Genomic DNA, 12,419 nt, shown 5'->3' on the forward strand with positions numbered 1-12,419 from the left:
GAGTGAAGAAAACAGCTCCTTTCCTGCCTCTTTAAGCCCCCTCTACCTCCCCGCTCCGTGATCTTGCAATGCCCACTTGCAGTTCTCCAGCCCCAGAAGTGTCTCTGTGAGCAAACGAGCCCATGGAGAGAGCGCTCTGCCCCAGCAGCAACCTCTCCAGAGGCTTTCTCTACCTGGCCAGTGCAGGTGTGTTCTGCACCTGTGAGTGCACCTGTGGCTTTCTGGCCATCCTCCTTTCTTACACCTCCTACCACATGGAAGGAATCCCAGGAGCAGAGCACCACCTCTCCAGAGGTCCAGGACCTCTGTGCCTGTGCTGCAGGATCTCAGTCTTAACCAGCCCCAAGACTGGTTTTGGCTTCTCTCATCAAAACTGCAGTAGCCAAGACAAAAGGCACAGACATTGATACACTGGACTGAGAATTGGAAGCGGTAATCCAAGAAGCCCTTTAGCTCTGGTTTCCCTGTAAGGAACTGGGACAGGAGAAGCACAACCTACTTTTATTTCCAGAGGGGCAGAGGCAAGAAGACAATAAGAAGACCTCTTTCTTCAAAGCTGCTAATTCGGCATAGATCCAGTTGCAGATGCATATATAGAGAATAGGGCCACTGGGGTTCCAAGCCTTCCCTTGAAGCCCTGTAGTCCCTTATCTTGGAAGCAAACCCATCCAGAACTTGGTACCTTTTAAAGGGGGGTGTGGCTCAGAGAGTGAACACAGTGTTGAGGGATGGTGAGAGGCAAGTGTCTTAGGGAATCCCTAAAGCCTTTAAAGTCCCCCCAGAGCTCTGGTAATCCCGCTTCCTCATTGTGCCTTCTCAATTCCTTGTGGTTTTCCCCATTGTTCTTCTTAAGTGGTTTAATTCTCTGTCTTCCTTTATCTGTAAGTGACAACATTGTAAGACATGCAGCCATTGCTTAATGGACACACTCCCACTGCTAACCAAAGCCTCTGCTGCCTGGAGGCTCCATCCAGGCCCTGGTTCCCTCAGCTTCCAGAGGTGGGGCTGGGCATTGAACTACAGAGCCTACCTGCCTCTGGGGGACTGGGCCTTACCTTTAATAGCTTCAACGTTTAGAAAATGCTCAAGAAGTGAGCACTTAAAATATTATCTTACATGCCTAGAGCTCCATGGGACTCACAGGCTCCACTGCTTACAACCTCTGAACCCCAGGACCCGGGCATTCCTCCAGGAGCCACAAGGACCAGGCTCTCCTCCCTAGGTTTGCCAAGCACCTCTGCCCTTTCCCAGACTGTTCTCAGAGGTGAAGACTAAATCTTTGTACTGAAAGATCTTGACCGACCGGGCCCTTTGTTGGCCCCCAAACTCCTCTAACTGCCTCAGAGAAGGCAACACACTGCAGGAATCTAGTTTTCCTTTTGCAGGTGATGTTGCCAAACCCCATCCTGTACCTCTGCCACTCTCTATCAGCTCTGTTCTCTTTTTCTTCTTCTTTTCCTTACCTTCATTGCCTCTCAAAAAAAAAAAAAAAATGCAGTGCTGGATGTGGTAGTTTCAATGCCCCGAATTGTGACTTAGAAACATTTCGAATGATGGCGGGGGTGGGGGGGCAGGAAAGAGGGACAATCATACAATCATATTGCAGCTAAGATCAGTTTTGATGATGTCTAGGCTCTCAGGCAAGCAGGAGGGGTAGGGGACTGTTGTGTCACAGCTATTTTCAGAAAAAATCCTGGTGTCTTGACCCACAAATCTACCCCCACTGGAGGCCCTTTACCTACACCTCCCTCACTGGTTCTGTCTAGCATTAGGACTGAATTTGTTTTTGTGGTACTGGGGATTGAACCCAGGGGCACTTAACCACTGAGCCACATTCCCAGAGGGCCCCCCCCCCCCATTTTGTATTTTATTTAGAGACAGGGCCTCACTAAGTTGCTGAGGCTAGCTTTGAACTCAGGATCCTCCTGCCTCAGCCTCCCAAGTGGCTGGGTTTACAGGTGTGTGCCACCATGCCATCATGCCTGGCCTAAGGTTCTTGCCCCAGTGAGCTGCTCATCCTTTCAGAGACCTGAGTTGTCAAGGAAATAGGCTTGCTATCCTCCACCTCAAATGAGGTTGCCTAAAACAAGAGGCATACGTGCAGTGAGTGCCCCACTCAAGGGATATGTTAGGTGTGCAGTGTGCAGGGAGTGATTTACATGGTGAAAAATGTCATCCGTGAAAGATCCATTAAGTACTTCCTTCCATCTCCTGTACGGCCTAATCCTCACCCCCCAACCTCCTCAGGACCAGAGCAAGTAGTTTTTCCTTCTGATCCTCCCAGGTTCCTAAGTGGGCAGACTGTCAGAACAGAATGCTCTTGGCTTTCACAGGTCCTCAGGGATGAGTTCATTGGTTTCAGGTACAGAAATCAAACTCCACTGGGAGGAAAAAGCTCCACCTGAAAGCTTGAGGTCACAAAAGTGCCAGCTTCGAGAATTCCTGGCCAAGGAGACAGTTAGACAATGCCCTGGATATTGAGCTGGAAGTGATGACCAGCAGTTTTGAGGTAAAAGTCCTGGGGCTGCTTCCCAATGGAACCTTTCCCTGATTGTCTCCAGGAATCTGACTGGTGGCTCCTAGAAACATCAAGAACTTTTCTAGTTTCTCTCTAAATGTCATCAGAGCCACCCCTAAATGTATCCCATGTCTTTCCCTAAAGGTCAACTTCAGTTGCAAAGTAGTCATTTACCTTTCTCTTTTGAATGGATCAGCCATCCTCTTTCTATCCTCGCCTGGGGTAAATGTGACTATTGTGAAGGCAGATATGGGATTCTCTGGGCCCTTCTGTATCTGGACTGTCCTGAGTGGGCATCAGCCTATGGCAAGAGAGTTGAGAATTGGAGATTAAAGGTGGCATGGGGGAGGGGAGTCAGGAGAAGCTGGGTGGTCCAACATGCACATTTTGAGAGGTACCCAAAGATGAGCTGTCTTCTGTGAGGCATTAGGGTAACCTACATCCATGACTTAGAATAGATGTCTTTGTTGGTCCGGATGTGTTTGTTGGTTTGTTCTTTTCCATGAAGGTCTTCAGGGTGTTGAAGAGCCCTGCAAATGCATGACAGTGGACTTCTGTCTTGTCTCCCTGTGTTTTAGGGTGAGCAAGGCTCAGCAGAGGAGCAGATCTGAATGGGAATCCCCTGCTGTTCTTGCATGGCCTTGGATAAATTAACTTCTCTGAACCCATTTCTCATCTGTGAAATGGGTGTATTAATGATACTTGTTCATGAAATTGTGAGAATTAAATTAGCTGATATGTGTAAACCACTTAGCACAGTTCCTAGTCCTTGGTTGGTATTAAGTAATTGTGAGCTGCTATTATTATTATTGATCCTAATACTGGCTCTTTTTCTTCAATAGAAGAATAAAAGGCCTTCCTGCAGCCCAATAAATTGGCATAGAACTTGCTTCATTGCGTCTCTTGTTTTGGCTTTGAAAATAAAGGTTCTTTCTCAAAATCCCCAAAGGAATACAAATCATTTCTGTACTTCCTCTAGTACTTTCTTCTCTTTCTTTCTGTCTACTTTCTTCCAAAAGATCACCATTTTGCAGCTAAGAATCTTTTTTTGTTTCTCTGACACCTCACCTGGTCTTTGATACTGTCTTTGGAAATTCTGGAACATAGCCAGTCATGATTGCCGTAGAAACAGGGCCAAATTATTTTTCTGAATCTCAGTTTTGACTTTTTTTTTTCCTTTCTGTCCACTTGAGCCATCATTAAAAAAAAAAAGTCTGTAACACTGAAATAAAATATTCAAAAACCCAAAACTAAAAAACCCAATGGCCCTTCCTTTTAAACCCTGTAATCCCGGCCCAGTGTTGTTGCAACTCCTGCATTTTTAATAAATGGGCACATCTAAGAACTTGCTCCGACTGGACTGGAGCAAAACCAGAGAGAATAGAGTGCTTTTTGCTGGCTAAATGATTCCAGTAAGTGTAAATATAGATTGAGGTTAACATTATTAACTCAGTTTTTTTCCAAAACCGGTCAAGGTCACTGCAGGCTTCGCTGTGATCATAAAATGAGAAATTGAGCTGCAGAGTGGAAACCAGGGCTGGGAATCCTGGCATTGCCAATTAGTTCCACTTCAGACTTGCCCTTTATAATTTGTGAGCTTTGGTTTCTTCGTCTGTAAAATGGGAGCAGTAATACTAAACTGACAGGGGGCATATATTAAAGGGCTTTCCAGAGAGTAGACACTCTACTATTTATTATCTCCCAAGAGATGTGGGGAGGCTTTAGTACTCGTGATTCAAATGTGAGGCACAACTTTTAATATTCGATATGACTATGCTATAATGTTTTAGTTCTCACTTAATCTAGTTTTGTGTCTTGCATAAGATTATAATGATCACTTAGAAAAAGCCACTGATAGATAATACAAAAGGGTGACAACAGCCATGTAGTTTATTTATTTTTTTAATTTCTTTCCCAGTGCTAGCAGTTGAACCCAGGGTCTCACCCATGCTACGCAAGTGGTCTAACACCGAGCTACACCCCCAGCCTCCTTGATGGTTTGTTTTTTTTTTTAAGGATTTACAAAAGCAAATGAGTTTGGGGGGCATTTTCCTTGAGCATTTATTTTGACATTCTGTCATCTCTGTCACACAGTCTACCTGTCCCTCTGTCCTATGTTTCATTAGAAGTGCCACCACCCTTGGGGTATAAAGAAGACTTTGGGGCTGGGTGTGTAGCTCAGAGGTGGAGTGCTTGCCTAGAATGGGCAAGGCCCTGGGTTCATTCCTGACACAGCAAAAAAAAAAAAAAGAGTATGGGATCTGAAATAAAGGGTCTAGGCCCAACGTCCTGCCCATTGCCCCAGTGTAGCCTTGAGCAAATTACTCATCCTCTCTTCTAAGTGTCTTCAGCTGTGCACTGGGGATTGTAACAGAACAAGCAGCGTTGGGCTGCAGCTGGAATGGAATGAAGCAGAGGCTTGGCCCTGAAGCCAGCACACAGCCAACATCAGCCCTCCCTGCTTCATTGGCTCACTCCCTTTGGGCTTCCCTCCTCTGGGCTCCTCTGTTCAGCTCTTCCTTTGCAGGCTGAGACTTGTTGGATCCAGACCCCTGGATGAAGCAAGCCCCCTGGTGGTCAGAAAGCCCAGGTCATACTGAAAGCTGGTTTGCTTCGGGTTTTATTTCCCTTGGCAGTGGATTGGTGGCCTCCACAGGGCCAGTTGCCTCCCTTATAAATATTGTTGTTTTTTCATTATGTGTGTCAGTGGCCATGAGAGAGAGTCTCGCAGTCTTACATGCTTAGCATGCGCAAGGCCCTAGATTCACGTATTCACATCCACTAATATTTCTCTCTCTCTCTCTCTCTCTCTCTCTCTCTCTCTCTCTCTCTCAGTACTGGGGATTGAACTCAGGGCCTTTCATGTGCTAGGCAAGCTACCACTGAGCCACACCCATAGCCCTTTTTTATCTTTTGAGACAGGTATCTCACTAAGTTGCCCAGGCTGGCCTTGAATCCTTATGCTCTTGCCTCAGCCTCCTGAGTCTCTGGGATTACAGGTGTGCACACCTCTTCCTTTCTAATTGGGATGCTTTTTATTTATTTTTCTCCCTTCTCTACTTTGGCTAGGACTGCTGCTAAGTTGCTGAGGCTGGCCTAAAACTTGCAGTTGCCCTGCCTCAGTCTTCTGGGTTGCTGGGATTACAGGCATGAGCCACTGTGCCCAGCTTGTTTTTACATTCTGGTGGTTGTTAAAAATGACCAATCATCAGAATCACTTGAGTAGTTTTTAAATTTTTCAGAAGCCTGAGCCTCTACCCATGCTACTGAATTGGAATCTCCCAGAGTGATATCCTGTCTTAAAAAAAACAAAAAAAAAAAAAACAAAACAAAACTATTTTTTTTTTAGTGTTTCTGATAAACAGCTGATAACCTTATCTAGTTTCCTTATTTAACACTATTTATTACCCCCATTCACTATTGCCATCCTGAGGCAGGTGAGCTGGAGAAATAGATGCACAGCCAATACCCACCAAGTCATATAGGTTGCACAGTCCAGAGCTGCACTAGAAGAGGTGGGAACTGAGGGGAGTCTGCAGGAAACTGGGGCTGGCTGACCAAGGGGCTTCTAAAAGTTACCCATGGAGGGGGGCTGTTCCAATTCCTACCTCACTTCCACCCTCAAACTGGCCTTAAAGCAGCTGGTTCTCACTAGCCTGCATTCTAGGGGTAAAGGGTCCTCTCTTCTACATCCTGCTCCCCATTTCTGTGGGTGTTAGGGATACTGCAGGCTCTGATGTTTACAAGGAATGGTTTGAGGGCTCTGGGTTCCTTCAGGCTGCAGGCTTCTTCTGGAGCGTCCTAGAGTTTTATAGCAAACACCCAGGCATCCCCCAGCTGAGCCACCTGAGCCTTAAGAGCCTTGCTACTCAAAGTGTGGTCGGTCCTTGGATCAGCAGCCCTCAGCATTACCTGGGAGCTTTCAGAAATAGCCAATCTCAGATTCTATCTCTGACCTATTGAATCAATAGCTGCATTTTAACCATATCTCCACGGCTCATCTACATGCTATGGTTAGATAAGCACCCTGTGACCACAAGCTGGCAATTTAGAGAAGCTAAACTTGAGTGGGATTTTGCAATTTTCCTTTTAATGGTCTCTTTTCCTTTGCTTCCCCTCCTACACTTTTGACTCCTTGTAGCTTATTTTAGAACATGTCGGGATCCTGCTTCTCTTACCAACAAAAGGCTGTTGCTAGTCTTTCAACCACCGGCAGCAGCAGCAATGTTTAATTCATGGGCTAGAAAATTAATTTTATTTTCATGAATAGATACAGGGGAAAATAACAAGGAGACCCTGTGCATGGCCTTTGGGACTGTAGCATGTCTATTTAACAATTGAACTGGTAACAGGGAGGAGCCTGGGGGTTGGGCTGCCTTCCACAAAAATTGAGAAGCAGATTTTATCAGTTGGGATAAAATTTGGCTCTTGGCTGCAGGTATCACAAAATGCAGCTTCAGTGGCTTAGATGATAACGAAGATTTCTCATTTCAAAAAATGAGAAATTCTGAGGCAGGACACTAATGGGAGGACCCAGCAATAGCATCTAAGATCAGTTTTCTTTGGTGGTCTTGTCACTAAACTAAATGTTTTCTTCATGGTTACAAGATGACTGCCAGAATTCTAGGCAACTCTGTGGAGTTACAATACTGTCCTATGGAAGAAGAGAGAGGCTGCCCCTTCTTGTTTTATCACAGAATAAAAATATTTTCCTTGTTGCCTCACAACTGATGTCCCCTCAAGTCTCACTTGCAGGATTGGGTCACATGTGCCTTATTAAACCAGTCACTGGCAAGGGAATGGATTACGGTAGCTGGTTCAGCCTTTTCAGGGCTGGCTGCCGTTCTAGTCCACCAGGCTGCTGTAATCGAAACTTTAAACCACACAGATTTGTCTCTCAGGGTTTTGGAGGCTGGGAGGTCCCAGATCAAGGAGGCTGTAGATAGGTCCCTAGTGAGGGCCCACTTCTGGATTAAAAGAATGGCACCTTCTCTCTGTGTACAAACATGGTGGAAAGGGCATGGTGTCTCTGGATCCTCTTTTATGAGGGCACTGATTCCATCCCCTGGGGGTACCACCCTCAAAGCCTCACCTCCAACTTCCACCACCTTGGGAGTGAGGATTTCAACACCTGAAGTTAGACAAATTCATGCAGACGCTAACAGCCACCAAGTCACATGGGCAAACAGCCAAACAAACCCCAGGCTCTGCTGGAGGGAAGAGGCAGGTATGGCTGCTGGTACAGACTGCACCTCTTCTTCCTTCCTTTCTCCTCGTGGTGCACCTCCTGTGTCTGGAGAGGCTTCAGTTCCTATGTCTTATATTTCAGTGTGCTCTGCCCTCTGCTCCTGACTCCTTATGCTTGTCTGGGGTCTTGTGGTCATCCTGGTGAGTCATAAATGTCTGCTTTCCCCTGAGGCTTCAAGCTCCTCCAGGGCTGCTCTGCTCCAACCTGACACAGGGCTTCTGCTGTGATGATACCCAACATGTGCAGCGCAGGGTGGACAGATCAAGGGATAAATGAATGAGTCTAAGTCACTGCATGCTTTTTCAAAGGGAATTTGCATTTGGTCTCTTATCTTTAACAGTGTTCCCCAGCCCTGTAGGAAAACTGTTTGGTTTGGGGAGAAGGGCTGGGGAAAGAGAGACCTTTTCCTCAGTGCCCTGGAGATCTGCATGCCCCTCTGCACCTGTCCACCCTGTGAGTAGCCCTGATCTCAGGAGAAGCTTGCAGAGCTCTCTACTGCTCCTCAGGGCTTTGATGAGGGGTGACAGGTTGGGTGGAGGGAGTGTTGAAGGTGGGGAATGTGACTCTGGGCACAGAGAATTCTTAACCACCTTTGGAGTAGGGTTCCTGGCTTAATTTAACTGAATTAAAAAGATAGAAAGCCAGTGACTTGGAATGTTCTTAACCTTGGAGACACAATTTCCCTGGAATGCTGATTTTCATGATTGGTCATTTTCCTCATCTATCATGTGATGCAGAACCTCACTGATGAAGTCACAGCTGGATTTCTGTTCTCTTATCCCAGATTTTACTTAAGGGCAGTTAAAAGTCCAGTGTCTCCTCACTTAACCCCACCCAGCGGGTACTTTTTATTTGCACAAACAATCTAAGAACAAAGTGTATTACCAAGAGGGAAGGTGCTAACTGTGTGATGAGGAAAACAGAACAATAGCTTTTAGATAGAGTACCGAAAACAATTTTTGAAAGTGCACATTCAGGAAGATGTACAGAGCAGAACTGTATTGTAGTCATGTAAAACCTTTGAGTCAGATACGCATGTAAATTGCCTACTTAAGGTAAGTGCTTAATGGATGTTGCTCTGGGAGGTGGTTAGGTCTCCTAGGGTGGAAGATTCCTAATAGTGCCTCTGAAATGGGAGAAGAAATATCAAATATCAATGAACTTGGAAATGAAATGAGATAAGAATAGAGATTTAAAAGTGAGGTTTAAATGCATTTTCTTCTTCTATCACTGCCTAGCATATGGATATCATCATCTACTTGCTATTGGGGCTGTGCTGGTTTTAGCTTGGTTCTCTGAAGGGAGGATGGCTTATGAACACAATCTGGGAGCTAAATGGGCCAGGCCATCTCTAATAGCATCCTCCTCATCAAAAGCATTTATCAAGCAAGCAATTAATTACTTAGGGCCCTGGGCCAGACATTGAGTGAGAAAACAAAGACTCAGGTCTCTACTCTTCTATCTTTTATAACTCAAAGGAGCAACTATTGTTCTCTGGGCTGGGGTAGAAAATGGAAAATACTCTTATCCTTTCAAAGTTCCATGCATGAAATTAGAAATGAATTTCTGAAACAAGTGTTTCGTGGAGTAGTTCACCAGTTCACTCCTTTCCTAAGTATGTTCATAAGAAGATTTTGAGATAGTTTCAATGAAACTTGTCTCTGTTCTCAGTCTGCAACTCACTTGAAGTGTCCCCAAAGCATTTGTGGGCCCAGGAGTCATGATAAGTAAGTGGAGATACTTATTAGCAAGTGTGAATAAGGCCCACATATCTTGGGCTCTGCAGAACTTGAAAAGCAGGTGAGCCAGTAACATTTTTGAGCTCTATTCACATTACTTCAGGGTCTTTCCTAAAAGAAGGAAAAAGTAATTTTTTTTCTTCCCTTCATAGTTCTTAGTTGGGACAGAGCCTTGCACCAAAAGACCAATTAAAAACAATGATGAACAGAAGTTTATTGGCCTATATACTTCATATGTATACATGGGAGACACACAGGGAATGAGTAGGTCTCAAAGAGGTGGCTTTGAATTCCACCTATAGAGCATCTTCAGCACAGAAGGGTACATTAAAAAAAATTTTTTTAAAAATATTTTTTAGTTGTCAATAAGCCTTTATTTTATTTATTTATACGTGGTGCTGAGAATCAAACCCAGAGCCTCACAAGTCTTTAGAATTTTATTGGTTCAAAATGGATACAAAGTACTGTTTTTATAGAACATCCATGAGACTTTTTAATTTGTAGCTGAAGTTAATATCAAATATCTAGAGCCTGATGATCTTTCTAAAGTTAGCCCAGAAGGGTACATTTTTAGAGAAGCAACAAAGTACATTTTTAGAGAAGAAGGACTCTGACTGTAGAAAGGCAAATAGATAAAGGCTAGTTAGTAAGCCTCCTGAAGTTGGTTTTGTGGGTCTCCAGGCTGAGAGGGGCCTAATTTTGGTCAACTGTTGTCTTTCCTGGTAGAAGGTAGGGGAAGGACACTAGCCCTTATAAATGTATGTCCTGCTTTTAGGCAAATAAGGGAATGGTAGAGAGGTGGGTTTCTTTTTGTCATTGATTTTTTGTTTGTTTGTTTGTTGTTAATATATCTGTTTCTGTTCAATTGCCTTCAGTTCAAAAATATGCTAGAGTAGGCATAGAATGATGTCTTAGAATTCCATCTGGAGCTCTGGGGCAAGTTAAGTCACACCATCTGGGTATAAGGTAGATAGGAACTAGCTTGGCAGTGCTCCTAGGAGAGCTGGAATAAGCAGTTATTAAATGTCATATTCCCTTGGACGCAGAGCTTGTATTCAATCAGCATGCGCCACTGTGGTTCTACTAGTGATTAAAATATTGAAATAACCAGTTGCTTCTGCCTTTTCTGCTATGCATGGAATCCCCAGCAACCCTGAAGCTAAAAGGTCAATGCCTGGCTCAGCTGCAGGGCTTAACTCTACATCTGTTCTGATTGGTTTTGATTGGTTGGTGCCTTGTGAGTTGTCAAATATTTTTCCTATCACCTCTGCGTATTCGTTCTCTTGTTGTATAATCTATATAATCTTTAGCTTCTATCCCATTCACAGTTCTATTAAAATATGAGAATTTAAAAGAAAATTAATATATTCCAGTCTAAGTTGATATCCCCATACTGTGTGAGGAAAGGTATTAGAGCCCAATCACAATTCTAAGGTTTAGCAGGGCATAGTGACATACACCTGTGATCCCAGCAACTTGGGAGGCTGAGACAGGAGAATTTCAGGTTCAAGGCCAGCCTCAGCAATTTAGTGAGGCTGTAAGCCACCTAGTGAGATTCTGTCTTAAAATAAAAAATAAAAAGGGCTGTGGATGTGGCTCAGTGGTTAAAAACCCCTGGATTCAATCCTCAAAAAAAAAAAAAAAATTCTAGGGTTTTAGGTGACTCACTTGTCCTAGAAGAAACTCCTTTTGTGATAGAAGCAATGTGTGTCTAAAAGGTGATTGTAATTTTCATTTATAATTGCCTTTGCATAAGATTTTCCCATCTGAGAGAATTGACATTACTTTTATTATCATAAAAAATAACATTGTAAAAATAAAATTATAAAGTTACTTCCTTGTGGTGTTGGGAGGTAAGGGGACAGATGAGGAAAGTGCCACAAGTCAGGAGGTGCTCCTAACTCACTATTCATTTTCCCATATAGGTAAATGGTGTCTAGGCCCATCAGCTAGCCCAGGGCCAGTGTCACTCAAATTATACCTGAGGCTTGTTACAGGTAATTTTTTTAATTAAATGAAGTTTCAAGCACATACAAAAAAGAATAGTCTATTACCCACCCCCCATCCTTGCTTACCTTGGGATTTTTTTCTTTGCAATTTTTTACCTTGATACACAATTTTAGACTCATAAAAATGGTACTGTCAAGGTGAGACTGCAATAAATCACTAAGTCGATCTTTTTTTATATATACATTTTTAAAAACATTTATTTATTTTTTTAGGTGTAGACGGACACAACACAATGCCTTTATTTTTATGTGGTGCTGAGGATCGAACCCGGGTCCGGCCCATGCTAGGTGAGCGCTCTCCTGCTGAGCCACAATCCCAGCCCCCTGAGTTGGTCTTAAAGCTGGAGACAGAAACTTTATTCACCAGCAGGAGGACTGGATCTACTAGCTGGCAGGATGAGGGGTAGGCTGCAAGTCTATACCCTTCGGCCCCCTCCCGGGGTTTGAGTACACCTTTTATAGTCCAAAACCGTATTGAAGCATAAGTGGCTGTTGCTATGATTCAAAACCATAAACAACATCATGAGATCTAAAATCATAAGCAGAAAAGAGAGTGGGCCAAAATGTCCCTAGTTGTGTACAAGTTAAAGAATGGTTACTACCATCTAGACAGTCAATCTCTGACAGGGTACATTGTCCAAGAAAAACGGGAACCAAAGAGAGAACACTTTTACATTGTATAAGAATTACCATTTTGTGTTGCCAAACATACTATGTTAAGCAACTGTTGATGGGTACAGAGGTGGGGCTTTACCTAGGAAAAGCACTTCTTACATGATGTGGTGTCTCATGGCAAAATGGAGTCTGTTTGGTCATTGCCCATATAGCCTGACCCATAATAGTACAAGGAACTCTCAGCCCAGTCTCACTGTTTACATCTTGCTCCATTTGCTTTATCATTTTTT

General features: G+C 44.0%; 1 protein-coding gene across 2 annotated transcripts in view; it reads left to right on the forward strand.

The window, feature by feature from the left end:
- Scd5 (stearoyl-CoA desaturase 5) overlaps positions 1–12,419 on the forward strand; it is a 152,348-nt gene that overhangs the window by 930 nt on the left and 138,999 nt on the right. The window lies entirely within an intron of this gene.

This window comes from Marmota monax, unplaced genomic scaffold (genome assembly GCF_021218885.2).
Source record: "Marmota monax isolate L192 unplaced genomic scaffold, Marmota_monax_Labrador192_F-V1.1 WCK01_AAM20220418_F8-fsc00128, whole genome shotgun sequence".
Taxonomy (NCBI): Eukaryota; Metazoa; Chordata; class Mammalia; order Rodentia; family Sciuridae; genus Marmota; species Marmota monax.